Source organism: Vicugna pacos, chromosome 36 (genome assembly GCF_048564905.1).
Source record: "Vicugna pacos chromosome 36, VicPac4, whole genome shotgun sequence".
Lineage (NCBI taxonomy): Eukaryota > Metazoa > Chordata > Mammalia > Artiodactyla > Camelidae > Vicugna > Vicugna pacos.
In genome coordinates this window covers 7,676,405-7,693,362 of record NC_133022.1, presented here as the reverse complement: position 1 = coordinate 7,693,362, position 16,958 = coordinate 7,676,405, and the positions used below count along the sequence as shown (strand labels likewise).

Sequence of the window (16,958 nt, the reverse complement as noted above, 5' to 3'; positions counted from 1 at the left end):
TATCTGAAATATACCAATAAATAATGAGGAGGTGAGTTTTAATGTTACAAAGACTTCCTCATTAAAAAATGTTTCACATCAAATTCCTTAAAGAATGAGTGCCCCCCAGTGCATGAAAAGTTTTTTTAAGGATTAATAACAGAAAAATGGGCAAACTCTAAATTACTAGGAGCCAATATCAATTAACCTAAACCAGAAAGAGGAACGTATTCCTAAAGTTTACTACAAATTATATACTATGATAGTGTTATATATCACTATGTATTGTCTACTTCCATTCAGTTATATCTAGTGCCCACTAATGAGAGTGAATCAAATAATTTTTCATAATATTTACAAATTTCCTAGCCTGAAGTCAAGTAAAGAAGAAAGTTACTGTTTGTTCCCTAACAACAATGGTCCAATCTTAGAAGGGGTGATTCTCTTAATCGGCCATTGGGTTGAATCTATGACCCCCATTCTCTCCTTCATTGTAAATTCTGAAGTCAATTACATAGAGATCACAAGACAGAAGAAATCTATCACCTTGGCATTAATGCCTGGTAATAGGAAACTGCAAATTTTGAACCACTGGAAATGATTGTACCTTCCATGAATCTAAATCAGTGGCCATTATTTCTATATTGTTCACAATTTCAACTGCTTTAGCATATGATTCAATACTTGATATACTTTTTTATTATGTACGGAAGGTATAAAAATGGATAAAGCAAGTATTATTCAGGAAAACTTTTAAATTTAATTCCTAGGATAAGGTTTAATTAAAATTATTATAGTTTCGAGCAATATTTTAAATTTTATAATGAGATAAAGGCCATAAAGACTATATATATAAAATTAAGTATACAAAGTCATCAGCCACTTTGTAAAATTTTGGGGATGCTCAATCCAACTGAATGCTATCACCTTGAATATTCCAATTTTAAATCCTGAGTCAAGGACGAAGAAAAAGAAAAAAGAAAGAAATGAAAACGCAAAACCAAATAAAGCCATGCAAATCTCATCTTATATTGTGTGCCAAGTACAGTTTTGTCAAGAAAACAGTGGGAGGTAACTCAGTCCACCTAGAAGCACTTGTGGTGGACAATGGAGGGGCCAGACTCTTCGTACTCATCCTTGCTGATCCACATCTGCTGGAAGATGGGCAGTGAGGCCAGGATGGAGCCGCCCATCCACACAGAGTACTTGCACTCAGGGGGGGCGATGATCTTGACCTTCACCGTGCTGGGAGCCAAGGCATTGATCTCCTTCTGCATCCTGTCGGTGAAGCCAGGATACATGGTGGTTCCACCACATAGCACTGTGTTGGAGCAGAGGTCCTTGTGGATGTCAATGTCACACTTCATGATGGAGTTGAAGGTAGTCTCGTGGATGCCACAGGCTTCCACACCCAGGAAGGCAGGCTGGAAGAGAGCCTCGGGGCAGCAGAAGCGCTCGCTGCCAATGATGATGACCTGACCATTAGGCAGCTCGTAGCTCTTCTCCAGGGAGGAGCTGGAGGCGGCAGTGGCCATCTCCTGCTCCAAGTCCAGGGCAACGTAGCAGAGCTTCTCCTTGATGTCACGCACAATTTCCCTCTGGGCCATGGTGCTGAAGCTGTAGCCACGCTCTCTGAGGATCTTGATGAGGAAGTCCGTCAGGTCCCGGCCAGCCATGTGGAGACTCAGTATTGCATGGGTGAGGGCGTGCCCTTCATAGGTGGGCACAATGTGAGTGGCCCCATCACCAGAGCTCACCACGATGCCAGTGGTGTGGCCAGAGGCATACAGGGGCAACACGGCATCGATGGCCAAGTACATGGCTGGGGTGTTGAAGGCCTCGAACATAATCTGGGTCATCTTCTCACGATTGGCCTTGGGGTTCAGGGGGGCCTCAGTCAGCAGGATGGGCTGCTCTTCGGGGGCCACACGCAGCTCATTGTAGAAGGTGTGGTGCCAAATGTTCTCCATGTCGTCCCAGTTGGTGATGATGCCATGCTCTATGGGGTACTTGAGGTTCAAGATGCTTCTCTTGTTCTGGGCCTCATCACCCACATAGAAGTCCTTCTGTTCCATGCCCACCAAGACGCTCTGGTACCGGGGTGCCCCACGATGGATGGGAAGGTGGCATGGGGTACATCGTGACCTGCAAAGCCGGCCTTGCACATGCCAGTGCCATTGTCAAGCACAAGCACAGCAACATCATCTTCCATGTTGAATTGGTATTGGTGGAGCCTGGTGGCAAAGCTGGAGCAGTGAGGGGCCTTTGCTGGTGGAGTGGATGTGGTCTCAGTTGTCACCTTAAAGTTTCTCGATCTACTCATGCAAGAAGATATATAAGACACTCATAAGAAATAATATATATATAGTTTTAAATACTGAAATATGATTATTAAAAAGGAAATAAATAAATTTAATTGCCACAGAATTATTAGCTATTAAAAGCCATTTATATTTCAAAATCAGCTTAGTATTGACTGAAAACAACAATTTTAGCTTTTAGGGAACAATCGCTATTAATTTCTACTGTTCCTAAAATTACATTGGTTTGGTATATATCATGCTAATGTTTAAAACACTTTTTGTGAAACAGATAGCTTATCAAAAAAAAAAACTATCCTTAAAAGAAGTGATTGCTTCCATATTGAAATAAATTCATTTGAGTAACAAATTCCAATGCAACATATATCTATGATGCCTAATAGTTATGAGGAGTGGATGTGGTTTACACTAATTTGACCCCACCCCCTGCTTCTAGAATTCTTTGGAGTGGAAATGATCTAATCTTGCTTCACTGCAAATATACTGACATCATCAAAAAGGAGTTCTCTCAAGGTTCCTCATCAATTCCAAAAGTACCTAATTAGCCCCATTTTTTCCTCCTTCGTTCCTTTCACTGTATCCTTTCCTCTTCAAAGGTACCTCTAGATCTGTGCTCTTAATTCTTCCCCTTTTATATTCTTTGATGGACGTTTCCCACCACTCCATTTTCCTCTCTGCTTCATGGCAGTATCTTACACCTGTCATTTCTACTTCAACTCTTTGCCTCCCTCTGGCTATAAACATGCTCAGAAAGAAAAAACAAAATCATGCTTTTCCTTAATGTGGTTGTATCTTGAAATCTCCAGTTGCTTTTCTTCTAAGATTTCTCTAAACACAAGCCTCCCCTCTTGCTACTCTGAGTGTGGTCTGACGACCAGCAAAAATGTGTCATCTTAAAACTTGTTAGAAATGCAGAATCTTGGCCCCACTGCTCAGAAGCCCTTACAGTCTCCCATAGTAGAACTAAAACATAGAAAAAACCACTGCAATTTCCATTGATGTTCACTAACTCAGAGAATGTGTCATTTTTGTGTGCTCCATCAACAGAAGTCAATTTGTTATAATCTGTTGGCTCCTGTGGAGCACTTTCCACAGTCTCATGCCCACATATACACACAAGATTTTTTTTTATAATTAATCTTGTTTCCGAATTTCTGGCTCAGAAGCTGATTTCTATAAAAATGAAACAAAATAAAACAACAACCCAACTTCAGAAAATATCCTACTCATACACTAGGTCATTCAAACAGTCAGTAAGAAAACAAATATTTACTGTATCTATCAAGTCATAGGCACCATCCTGGGAGAAACTGGCCTTATAAGTAAAAGACAGATTGTGCTCTAGGGTCAGAGGCAGAGACACACAAAAAAAATCAGCATAGAAAGTGTCATTCAATGGCTCTACATCTCAAGTAAATGGATACAGAATATGGGCACTAAGGAGACAAGACTGTTGCGACTGCATAGTTTAGGGAATGCTCAGAAGACCAGGATGTGTCTTAAAATACAGACGCAGTGCAGAGGGGGGTATGAAGGAGATTTAAGAATGGGCAGCCTGAGCAAAATGATGAGGAGTGAAACAGAATGAGACACATGGAAAACTAGAACCCAGTTACTGGGGATGGAATAGAGAGGTCAAATTTGCTTGATTAACTAGAAGGCATCACTTTATTAACTGAAAGTAAAGATGTCTAAAAAGAATGAAGACAGAAGACAGAAGACAGAAGACAGAAGACAGAAGGAAGAAGACAGAAGGAAGAAGAAGAAGAAGAAGAAGAAGAAGAAGAAGAAGAAGAAGAAGAAGAAGAAGAAGAAGAAGAAGAAGAAGAAGAAGAAGAAGAAGAAGAAGAAGAAGAAGAAGAAGAAGAAGAAGAAGAAGAAGAAGAAGAAGAAGAAGAAGAAGAAGAAGAAGGAGAAGAAGAAGAAGGAGAAGGAGAAGGAGAAGAAGGAGAAGGAGGAGAAGGAGAAGAAGGAGAAGAAGGAGAAGAAGAAGGAGGAGAAGAAGGAGGAGAAGAAGAAGGAGAAGAAGGGGAAAAAGGAAGAAACAAGGAGAAGGAGAAGGAAGAGAAGGAGAAGGAGGAGAAGGAGAAGAAATAGGAGGAGAAGAAGAAGGAGGAGAAGGAGAAAGAAGAAAGAAAGAAAGAAAGAAAGAAAGAAAGAAAGAAAGAAAGAAAGAAAGAAAGAAAGAAAGAAAGAAAGAAAGAAAGAAAGAAAGAAAGATAAAGAAAAACAAAGAAAGGAAGAAAGAATAAAATTAACTTCTACTGGAAACTCTCTCTATACAAAAGCTTGTAAAAATGTATAATGGAAAATAATTTGAATAAAAGAACTTAGAGACAGTTGTTTCATTAGGTGACTCTGGAAAATTAACAGAAGTGTCCTATGCAGTAATATGACATGTAGGATAGAATGATGTTCTTAAATACATACTAAAGAAAACATTTGGCTGGGAAAATACAAAAGTGAGAATTTAATGACATAGCATCCCTCAATTTATGTTTTAACATTATTTGATGCTTATATTTTAAGATAATAATTATAATATTTATGATAGAGAACAGTAACTACATATAAGAAAGAGATTCTGTATCTTCCTCTTCTCCTAACTACAATGGCAATGTTTCATCTATAAACGTAGCCACAGATACATTAATGAGAGCATTTACCACTGCAAATTTCAAAAATGCATATAAAGCTTATCTCCATTCATGGATAATTCAATAACATAAAGTGGCACAAAGGAATTTCAGAGGAATGAGGTATTTTCTGGATGAGAGTCTTGGTCATGTTTGTAATATTTATGAAGAAAGGTGGCAAAAGAAAAAATTCTTAAATTGGAATAGATATATTTAATACTACACATATCAAATATTTTATGCAACTTTTTTTGTTTTCAATGTAGATACTGGAGAGTAAACCACGATCTTGTGCACAAAAAGCATGCACTCTGCCACATACTATGCTGTGTGCTTGGTGATCGGTAGGCAGGATGCAAAAAGCCTGAGACTTTGACACATAGTTTTGGAGAAGTTCCAAACACATCTTCATTTTCACTGTCAGAATTATTGTCCTCAAAAAGGTCCTAATTTCTAACCCATAATGTCCTATTTTTCTTATTACTAGGGTAGATGTAAATATCAGTCATCTCAAGTCAGAACAAGAAAGCCATCCTCCAGTAACTTACTAGTTTTCCTGACCTGCTGAGCGGCATACATTTGCTTTGGTTTCAGGACAGTCTAGAGTAGTAAATAACAGCTTTAAGAATAACAAGTATGAAGTTGAATAAAATTGAATATTCCCCATTACAATATGATGTAATACAAAGAGCACAGGTGTTGGAGTTATTCCGTTGTGGATTTCAATCCTGGTTCTGAGTTTTACCAACGTACATCTTCTCCTGTATTCAAGATTAGGAAAGACCACATTAGGTGTCACAAAGTGTTACTTTCCTTACACCTCATTGATTATTATACAAATTCTGTTGTATCCATTAGTTTATTTCCTTGACAAAAATGATCTAGAACAAAAACTGAATTGTTTCAATTCACCTCCTTTGAATTAAGAGAAATACAAACATGAGTAAATTTGAGGGGAAATGACTCCTGAATTTTAGACACACAAGTACTAAACAGAAAGCCATAAGCAAGTATGCTCACAACAGGGGCAGAGTGAGATGGACTGAAAGAACTGACACTAAAGAAGTGTTTTCTGCAAGGAAAAATTAGAGTAGGGGTAAAGAATTAAATTTTTCAAAAGTGTGTATGAAGGAAGAGAAGAAAAAATGAGACGTGACTAGTCAACTGATCAAATTGTGCTCTACACTGGAATTTGACACAATATTGTAAAATGATTACAAATCAATAAACGCTGTTTAAAAAAATCAACTAATCATGTTTTATAAAATGGTTTATTCTAATCCTATTTCCAATACAAACATAGATCACTGCTCAATTTTAAGACTAAACACTACACAAAGCTAAATTCACAGCAGAAATGTTAAAGTTCACACTAATAAAATCAAAGTTCATACTAATAAAACTAAAATGAAATACCTAAATAGAAAATCATATGATCAAAAAACTCAGGTTGCAAATGACATCAGTCACTATTCTAAAGCAATATGAATTCTGCTACACATTGTTCTTTGTGACACCCAGTCAGAATAATTGTCTTTCTAACTAACTGATGATGTGTTCATTCTAAGTTAATCCTCCTATTAATTTAACCTTTCTGACTGTTGCTACTCTAGAGGAACACTAAGATTTTGTTTTTTTAAAGAGAATATAAATGATTGTAACTATCCAGTTTATCAACTGAATGTATATATGTCTGTCTTTACTAAAGATTCTACCATTTGCCCTTTGTTTTCACTTACAGGAAGAAAAAGTGAGGCCACATTGTGAAACAGCAAAAACTGTTAATAAATTCTAATTTACATATTAGAAAACTGAATGTAAAAACTTATAGCAGTATCTGAACTTAAACATATCATATAAACTATATAAAAATTAGCCCCTTCCTCCTCAGCCCTTTGTGTTCACACTCTTTAAAATAATCCGCCTTGACTTCTTCAAAAGATTAACTGTGAAGTCATTCTCTAAAACTCACTTCAAACATTTACAGGTTCCAAGATTTTTGTTTCCATCAGTGTCTACCAGGCCGTCTGTAGTTACTTTATTGCTCCAATACTCCTCTGAACACTCTCAACACGACTCCACAGAGAACCATGTAGCTACTGAATCAATTGCATTTTTAAGAAAACATGCTGGGGAGAATGATGCCATACTGTCTGCAATCTGCATAATCTATCCAACTACAGCCACGCCCAACCTCATCAGGTTTACAGACGTTCCAATGGGAATGTGATTATTTACATGTACATTTAAAGAAAAAATATTTTTAAGTAACTTATAAATTCTGATTTTAAAATCTCAATCCCATTCTTAAGAGATTATTCCATGAAATGAAATAGATTATAAATTAATATAGACTGTCTTTAAAATCTGGAAATATTTATTAAAATATACTATAAAACAGGAATTGTAAACTCAAATGCTTCCAGAGGCAAAGTAGGTGACACATGTAAGTGAAGGTCCCAGGTGAGGACAGCAAACTGGAGAACACGTGCCCCACTGAGAAGGGGCAAATCTTGTAGGGCAGACCACAGAGTAGCCTGTGTAACAGGGGGACCAAATTTGACTATTTGAAGAGGTCCAAAATGCAAATTTCTGCATGAGTTGCCTAAATTTTAAATGTTGACTCAATCTGTGGAAGCAACCTGAACATATCCAGGAGCCAAGCTTAGCCTGCAGCCCAATTGTGTTTTTATATTTGTTGTGCTTCCAAGGTTGGGTATATAGCAAATATTTGGATGTAAACCATTCCTTTCTTTAGTATCATATATCTAAAGAAAAAAACTTGGCTCGAACATGTCATAAAAATTGCTACTAAGACTCAAAAATACCCACTTTGAGAATCTTTCCAATGCCTACTTAAACTACAACCTGTATCTCAATATCCCTTATTGTTAGTCAAATGGATAATTAGTTAATAAGACAGCTGAAAGTAAATTATTAAAATAATTCCAATCTGTTAGTAACTTTGACAGTTTTGATGTTTATAATTGTCATCTTCCATGGTACCTTCATATACATTGAAATACTACTCAGTCATAAGATGAGTGAATTAATGCCTTTTGCAGCAACACGGATGGACCTAGAGATTATTATACTGAGTGAGCTAAGTTCAAAAGAGAAAGACAGATCCCTTGGGATATCACTTAAAGTGTGGAATCGAAAGTATGTTATCAACAAACTTATTCACAACAGAGAAACCTGCTAACAGATACAGAAAACAAACTGAAGGTTACCAAGGGGAAAGGGGTTGGATGAGGGGTAAATTAGAAGTTTGGTGTTAGAAAATACAAACTACCATACATATAATAGATAAACAACAAGGTCTTACTGAATAGGGTACAGATCAGTGTTCAATATCCTGTAATAAACAAAGTGGAAAACAGAGTGAAAAATTAAATATATATATTTTAATATATATATATATATCTGAATCACTTTGCTGTAAACCAGAAATTAACACAACACTGTAAATCAACTACATTGCAATTAAAAAAAACTGCCATTTTGATTGCACCAGTGCTCAGTGACTCTAACAGATATATTGCAAGATTCCATCACACATCTTTAACAAAAAGAAAGTTAATGAATTACTATTACTGGAATCTGGGAAAACGTGTTGATGTAATGACATGGATGGTAGCAAAATTTGCAAAATACTTAAAGGGCTCTGCATGTTAAATCACTCACCGTAAGCACATCTCTAAGACTGAGTGCCAATCAGTGATCAGTGGTTGGAAAGAAAATAGAGTTATTCTTCAAGATAACAGGTATTGCCAATAATACTCCTTTTAACTTGTCAATCACAGAAGAAGGCCTGGATAAAATCAGGTTTATATGGTTGGAAAGGAGAGCCTGGAAGTAAGTAGCATGTATTAGACTCCCACTTTCTAAAGATGCCATAATTTTGAGACCTGTGGATTTACACTCATTACACGTACCCATTCAATAGTTCTCAATCAAGGGTTGTATCAAAATCTCAAGGAAATCTTTCTAACTATCCATATCCAGGCCTTACTAGGTTTATTCAATCAAAATCTTCAAGGGAGGGACCAGGCTTGTAAATTTGTTCTAAATTCTCCCAGATGATTGTGGTTCACCAGCACAATTTCAGCTGAGAACTAGTGAAGGACGTAATAAACCACTTAAGTTTCGTCTCTAAGCAACGTAGCTGGTTTCTCCTCTCATTGGAGGATTTGCGCAAAGAAAAGTGTAATAATTAAAAGTCACTTAACAAAACTGCATTTCCTTGTCCTGGGTAAATGGCGATAGAACAGGGACTTGTAAATTCACAATACAACTTGATTTCATTATGTGTGCATTCCTCACTTCCCATCAAGACATCCTAGATTTGAGAGCCAAGTGTAGCTATTTATCTAAGTGTCTACTTCTGCTGCAATAGGACAGAATGTCAGTTAATTATTGCTTCTGCTCTCTTATTTCCCACTTAACCACCACCTGTTCATGCTCAGTGTGATTCCCTCAGAGTCCTCATAAAACTGATCTCTCAGAAAGTTTACAGTTCACTCTCTTTCCCAAAGTGAGAATGATTACCCCCGACAACTGAAGAGCAGCTTGCCTAAAAACAGAAACAAAAAGAAAACAAAATCAAACCCAAAAGAATCTTCTTGTTAATTCCCAAACGCCCAGTTTCCAAACTGGCCTGTGTATTTCAACTGAACTCTCCATAGTCTGTTTCCCTTTTCCCTCTTAAGAATTGGGCAATGAGAGAGAAATCATTTTTATAGAATTCATAATTTTTTTTATAAAGCAGAAACTTATCCACATCAGCAAGATTTTGATTATATTGTCAAGTGTTTTTGGTTACTTTGAGTGTTAAGACAAAACTTATTTCCAACACAAGTTTTGTTTTCTTCTGTTTTTACACCAATCAGAAAAACTTGATTGGGGAAAAATATTTGGAAAAAAAGGTTGCCTGCATCAAATGCGATGTTTTTCACAATTATCTACCATAAATTTATAAAAGAAAGCTGTACCTTCTGATGCTGCTTTTAGCAATATCATTATTTAAAGTAAAATCTTAGACAAATAAGTTCTTTTCTAGTATTTTCACTCAGGGAATGGCCAAGCATCCAATACATAAAATTGCACCTACTGTGCCAGGGGAAGGAGTTCCTGGTGGGGCTGCGGCAGCAGGAGGTGATGGATGTTCCAGAGCTAAAGTAGGAGGATTCCTCTTACCATCATCTGCTTCCCATATATAGCCACTGCCCCACTAAGGAACTACAGCTGGCTGAGCCTGGATGCCCCCAAGGCGTACGTGGTGGCCAGGTGGCCATCAGCATGAGGGCACTAACCTCAGGCCTTCATCTTCTGTGGGCTCTGAAACTACCACCCACCCGCAGGCACTTCCCAGTGGGGAGGCGTTCCTTCCAGGGTAGAAGACGGGCTGGGAGACACAGCTCTGTCCTTTCTGTGGGTACCACCTTTCTCTAGCCCCTGGCCTTGGCTTTGGAGTCGTATCCATGTTAACAGGACCTGATGTGTTATTTTTCATTATATGTACTTTTAGATGTAAAGAACCTGTAGCTAAAACAAGAATCTGAATTTCAAATATTTTGTAAATAAATCTAGTGGAGCTATACCCTGTTTCTCGCTTCATTATTGGCATTGTAGGAAAGCAGCTTTGCTGCAAATGTAATATTTTCAGATAAGGCAGCATAGTGGAGAGCGGCATTGCCATGGACGTCCACGAGGTTTGGGTCGGCACCACATTTTAGCAGAGTCATCGCACACTCAACTTCTTTGCTCTGCATGGCCTGTCAGTATCATGCCAAGAAACAGACTGTAAGTGCTAGGAATTCCATGTCAACATTCCACAAGTCCCATCAGTTTATTATACTTAAAACAGATCAAATCATTTCTATTCTAAGTCATTACATTGAATCCATCTTGCATGGATGGCTGGCTGCCACACACCACCAGCGCTGCCCTGTTCTCACCGTCACGGAGGCTCAGCTGGCATATCTTCTCTTTCAGGAGAATCGCCACTCATGTATGGCCAGATCAAGGGCAGCCCTACAAATGTGAAAGTACTTTCTAGGAAATTAGAGTGTACTGTTTCAAACATACCATTACTCGTGTAATTGGAAACACTCCATAGCATGCTATTCATAGACCTTTCAAATAAATACTTAGTTTTCTTATGGAGAAAGTTCAATATTTATGAGCTTTTATTGCTCACATTAACGGAAGAAAAACCTGTTTGAATATAAATAGCGTGACCTTGACATTCAGCTCATCTTGATTCTGACTTTTACTTTAACTGTCACTTCTTAGCTGTCATTTATCATTTCAGTGGCTCACTTTCCTTATAAACAAAACAGGGCTGAAGTCAAAGTTATCTCACAGGAGAACACTGCAATGCTTCAATGAAAATATATGCAAATTGTTTACAACAATTTCCTGCAAAATAACAGCCCAATTATTGTTAGATAATACAATTACGGCCCTTACTACAAATTAACAAGTATAATATTTCAATTAAGTAAAATGATAGAATACCTATTTTGCCGATTGAAGGATTGGAGAGAACACCGCACTTCAATCATTCTAATATATTCATTTTCTCACATTTTGACATCTCTGACATGGGAAGGCAATTTAAAATTCATAACATCTTACAATCATGATTGTTTGTTTGTTTCTCATTTATCCTGTTGGTCAAATAATTGTAATATCTTTTTGTATCCAGTTGCATTTTTATTGCTGTCGAAGTATACTTGATGAAAAAAATTATTAGAGAGATTACAGGTGTGCAATACGGTGATTCACAATTTTTGAAAATTACAGTCCATTTATAGTTATTATAAAATATGAGCTATATTCCTCATGTTGTACCATATATCCTGGTACCTTATTTAAATTTTAATATTTTATACCACTTACTCCTCTCCTCTTTCCATCTTTCCACTGTTAACCACTAGTTGGTTCTCAGTATGTGTGAGTTGGCAGCATTTTTTAAAGAATTTCTTATTGGGGTGTAAAATAATGGGCTAGCATACAATCCATGATGCCTTAAAGTATGTGCAATAGTGACCTATATCATAGTCAGATATTGTCACATGGGTAGCATTTAAATAACATTTAATTCTTAAAAACTTTATAGGTAATATTGTAAATCAAATAGACTTCAGTTTCAAAAATCATAAAAAGCTTTACAGGGAAGGAGAACTAAAATAACAAAACAAGAATTTTTGAAAATGTAATTCTTACTCTAATTCTCAAGAGACTTGAATCAAGAAAATTCAGGGTTCAATGGAATCAGGCTGCTCCTTTTATTCAATATTTAGATTTATACATTGTATGAAAGCAGAATGTCCAATGATGAATATTAATATTTAATTCTATTTTAAATGTTCAAAAGGTTAGGCAAAGGTTATCTTTTACAATTTCCAACTTTCAGACATATTTTTGTTTGGAAGAAGGGAGGAAAAGCTTAAACTGAAATTAAGTCTTAAGACTTCAGTTTTAAAATTCTCTTCATGCTCAGAGTGGTCAATATGGAGTTTTTAAAGTTCAAGATGTTCTGAGAGATGATGGGCCCTGTGTAGAATAGATCTACCACAATGTATTCAGGTAACAGATGATGAACAAATGGATTGAAAGAATGAATAAATACATTGCAGGGTTAAATCATTTTACAGAAATCGTTTACCAAGAAGATTTATACTTTGTAATAGTATTAAATGAATTACATTTGCTATTTTTTATTTTATTTTCATAAGGATACACCTAAAATTTATACACTTTTGCAATAGTAATAATCATTTACATATACTATAATTTTCTTTCCATAAGAATGTTAAGTAAAATGACTAATCTATACTCATTTACATTTGATACATAATAAAGCTACATGTATTCCAAAACATGAGGATATAATTAAATATATACCTAGCAAAATCTATAAGCAGAAATAAAAAGATTCCCTTCTTTTTTTCTTTTTCTATTTTTTCCTTTTTTTTCCCCCTTTACTTCTGAAGAGGCTAAAAATTTTCCTAACTTACCAATCATCAAATTAAAGAAAATGACAAAGTGACAAGTTATTTTTATCACTGTGTAAAACTCCTATCCTTGACCTTTCCCAGTATTTCATTAAAAGTAAATATTTTCTAGAATTTTTGTACATGTTCATTGAAGAAATCACACATTTTTTAAAAGGAAAATTTTCACATATAATGCAAATGCCCAGAAATATATTTTTATCACATTTGTGTATTTAATTTTGGCTGAGACCATAGTCTTCTTATTTTTGTATATAATAAAATTGATCTTTACTTTGTTTCAGTGATCTTCAAAACGACATCTTTGCAGGTCAACATGCATCTATTATCTATGCCACCTTCAATGGTAAAATATTCCTCCATACTGAATGCACTGCAATTGATTTATGAAATCCTTTATGTGAGTTTGTTTTTATATACATTGCTATTTTAAGTAGTCATGAGAAAAACAAATTGTATGTTATATACCTTTAATAAATGTTTAATTATTTGTCTATTATCAGTATAAAGAACATTCATGTGTAAAGGAAATGTACAATTCTAATGTGGTACTAATCAGTAAATTGCCTCTTTGAAAACTCAAAAGCAACTTAAACTTGAATCAGCAGAACAAACACCACTGCTTTTCATCTTCACACACACCCGTGTAAGTACCACTGTTCTGCACCTCCCCAAATTTTGTGAAGGGAAAATGGTATTTCATTTCTCCTTTAAATTCTTTTTCTGTCCAGAGATACTAAATATTTCTCCCTATGTCCATTGGGCATAGGTATGAAAAAAAAGTACTCTGCCCAATTTCAAAGTAGAGGGTTTTTTTGTTTATTGGTTTAAAACTTGTCAGCAAAAATGAAAAATTCTTATCTCTGTTACAAATGCATTGTAAATATTTAAAATTACATTTTCTTTTATTATGTTCATCTTATTTTCTCATCTAAAGGTTTAAATTTCTGTATGTTGTTAAATCAAATTCCAGAATTCATGCTTCTGAAGTCCTTCTTAGGGATGTCTTTGCCAGCATAAAAATGTTTGAAGAGAAATTTATGTTTTCTTCTGTAAATTTTTCTCACTTTGTAGGTTCACAAATTTATTCTATACAACTGAAACTTATTCTAGTGAGATAAAAATCTAGCTACTTTTCTGTAAATTATTTCTACACCATTTATGAATAACTTATCTTTTCCTTGTATGAAATTTCATCAGTAACAAGTTTTAAATCTTATATATATTCTTGGGTTTCAGTGTATTTTCTGTTCCACTTATTTATCTGTTCTTTTCAGTTGTTAGTCAATGAATAATTTGTGGAAATTTACAGAACATTTTGATGTTTAGAAGGGCAAAGCTTTGTCTACTACACAAAAAATTGAATTTCATCAGAAGGACTAAAAATAGCATCTGTAACTCAAAATTTTTAAAATGATGCTTCCTTGGTTTATGGAAAATTGAATAAATATTGGAAAACCACACATTTTAAGAAAATAAGTCCACTATTCAACAACACAGCCATCTCCTGACTTCAAAGTTGCCCTCTAAGGTCCTTCAGTAAAAAAATATGTACAAATGTGTACACTGATATAAAATGGAGATTAAATTTTATCCAAAGGATTTTTATCCCAGAGGCTGATCTGTCATGGGAATTACTTTTCTCATTACACGCTTTCCTATGTATAAAAGTGCACATTAAAAATAAGATGCTGTTTTATATTTATGTTTAATTTGATTTCTATGATTACTGATATGCAGTTAAATCACATAGAAACTGTCAGTACAGTGTTCTCTAAGGGAAATTATGAGTGGGTCCAACACAAGTTAAAACTTCACCTGCCTATAAAGTCTGCTGGGTGCCGGACCCCAAGTTATTTTCCACAGGCCTCAAGGGGAGAACTGACAGGTAGACCTGGCTCCTGGCTCCTCCTGGATCCGCCCCACACCAGTCTGCCACCCCTGTAATCTGTTCAATTTATTTCTTTCATCCAGGCCATTTTTTTTTCTTTGCAAGAGAATCTGCTGTACCCTTACTATCAAAGGATAAAATCAGTTCACAAATTAACCATGGGTACCACACTCTTTGCATTCTTACCTGAGAGGAATAGTGGTTCAACTTCATCATCATGCTCAAGACATTTGCTCTTTGATTCTGTGATAATTTAATCCACTGGGATCTTGATATTCACGCTACATTACAGGACATCAAACTGACCCATTCTGTGGGAGAATTTATGTTGGTGGTACTAGGTGCATAGAAAATAGGAGATAGTTAGAAAATCCTGGCCAATAATTATTTTCCCAGTTATAATTTATGTCAACCCTCTTAAAAACAGAGCAGCATTATCCATTGAAAGATACATTTTCCCCAAAGGTAAACAAAAATTCAAAATATCACCATGGCAATATACAATTTACAAAAGAAAATGTTACCAATAAAATCAGTTCTAACACTTACCAACAGCTTTGGTCATTAAGTGAAATATGCAATTCAGGTTAGTGAGATACATGGTAAAAGTTCAATTTTCGAAAAGGTGTATTTTTTACAAAACCTAACTAACAGAGACATTATTTTTATATTCCTTAAATTGCTCTAACAATTTTCTTCTAATATTATATGAGAAGATTTGAGGAGATTGTATGACACTAAGAAACAGCATGGACTTAAAAATCTTAAAACCTAACAAAGACAAAAAAAAAATAATCACACAGGATCTGTGGGTGCAGGTAAACACTTGCCCAGCTGTCAACTCCGCAAACCAGAAAAAAAGCTCACATTAAGTTTTGATAATTTTTAAATCAGCTTTCTTTGTGCTGTAACAGTACAAAATATTATCTTTCACCCAAATTAAAAATATAAAAAATGATGGACTTTATGATTGATTTAAAACTGCAAACATGAGACTCTGCCTGGAGGGTACTGTGCTCTGTCTATAGAGGAACGTTCAGCACCAGGACTTGCTTGCTTGATTCACTAATTCCTTATCATCATCCAGTCATTTCACATTCCTATTTATGGTTGATTTTGGTTTCTTTTTTGATAATGATTATTTTCAAATAATATAAAAAGAGAAACACTCCTTTCTTCTTCCTGGAAAACCTTTAGCAAACATCTTCTCCAATCCTCTATATTTTGGCACGTCTTCCTCCATTTTCTAACATCTCTGCCTCTTTCGTCAACTAGATTAGAATTTCTAGGTGAATTATTCAGACATTACTGACATCTCAAGTTTAGAAATACCTGGTTTTTAACATGCATCAAGACTGAGAATGGAGGCGATGTGTTGATCAAATATAAAATACATCTTGTGTGGAATCAATCTAGAATAAGTGAAAGAATTTCCAAGGATGCAGGTCTTAAATTTATCATGTTATCCACTTAATTGATCCTTTTTTCTGAAAGATACTGTTAGCCTGGTACACAATCCTACATTTCATATTATCTTCTAAGAAAGAAGCCAGATTTTTCTTAAAACAATACATTTCACCTTCTTTATTGTTATAGTCAATAGGATGTGTTCAAAGATGAGAAAGTCACATAATAATTTTACTCTCTATGGCATCATTTAACCTTTTCAATAGAATCAGGTCTATCTACTCTAATGTTCTGCCTGGTGGGGGAATTAGGATAAATTGACTGAATACCTATGATTCTTTCATTCACTGAATTTATTATCTGACTTCCTATAAAGCTCTCCATTTAGCCTTACAGATACAAGTATTCAAGATTTCTTCCTCAAGTTCAACATATGGTGGGAGAAGGCTGCCACAGAAACAATAAATTAGAGAGAAATTTCTTACAAACATACAAATTCAATGTTCTGGAGAAAGAGAAATCCATTGGACATATCAAAGAGAGGTAGGGAAAGACTAAGTATTCATCAGTATATATAAAGGGAAAATATGGAGAGAAGCTAAAAGGAAAAAGGACATGTAATCTTAGAGTTGGCCAATATAAAAGGGAGAGAAAAGATTGAGAATCCCAGAAGGTAATTCCTGAATTTTAATATAATCAT

At 35.4% G+C, this 16,958-nt stretch overlaps 1 pseudogene; it reads right to left on the bottom strand.

Moving 5' to 3' along the window:
- Window positions 1–988: 988 nt before the first annotated feature.
- LOC102532595 (actin, cytoplasmic 1 pseudogene) lies at window positions 989–15,091 on the bottom strand (annotated as a pseudogene).
- Window positions 15,092–16,958: the final 1,867 nt, after the last annotated feature.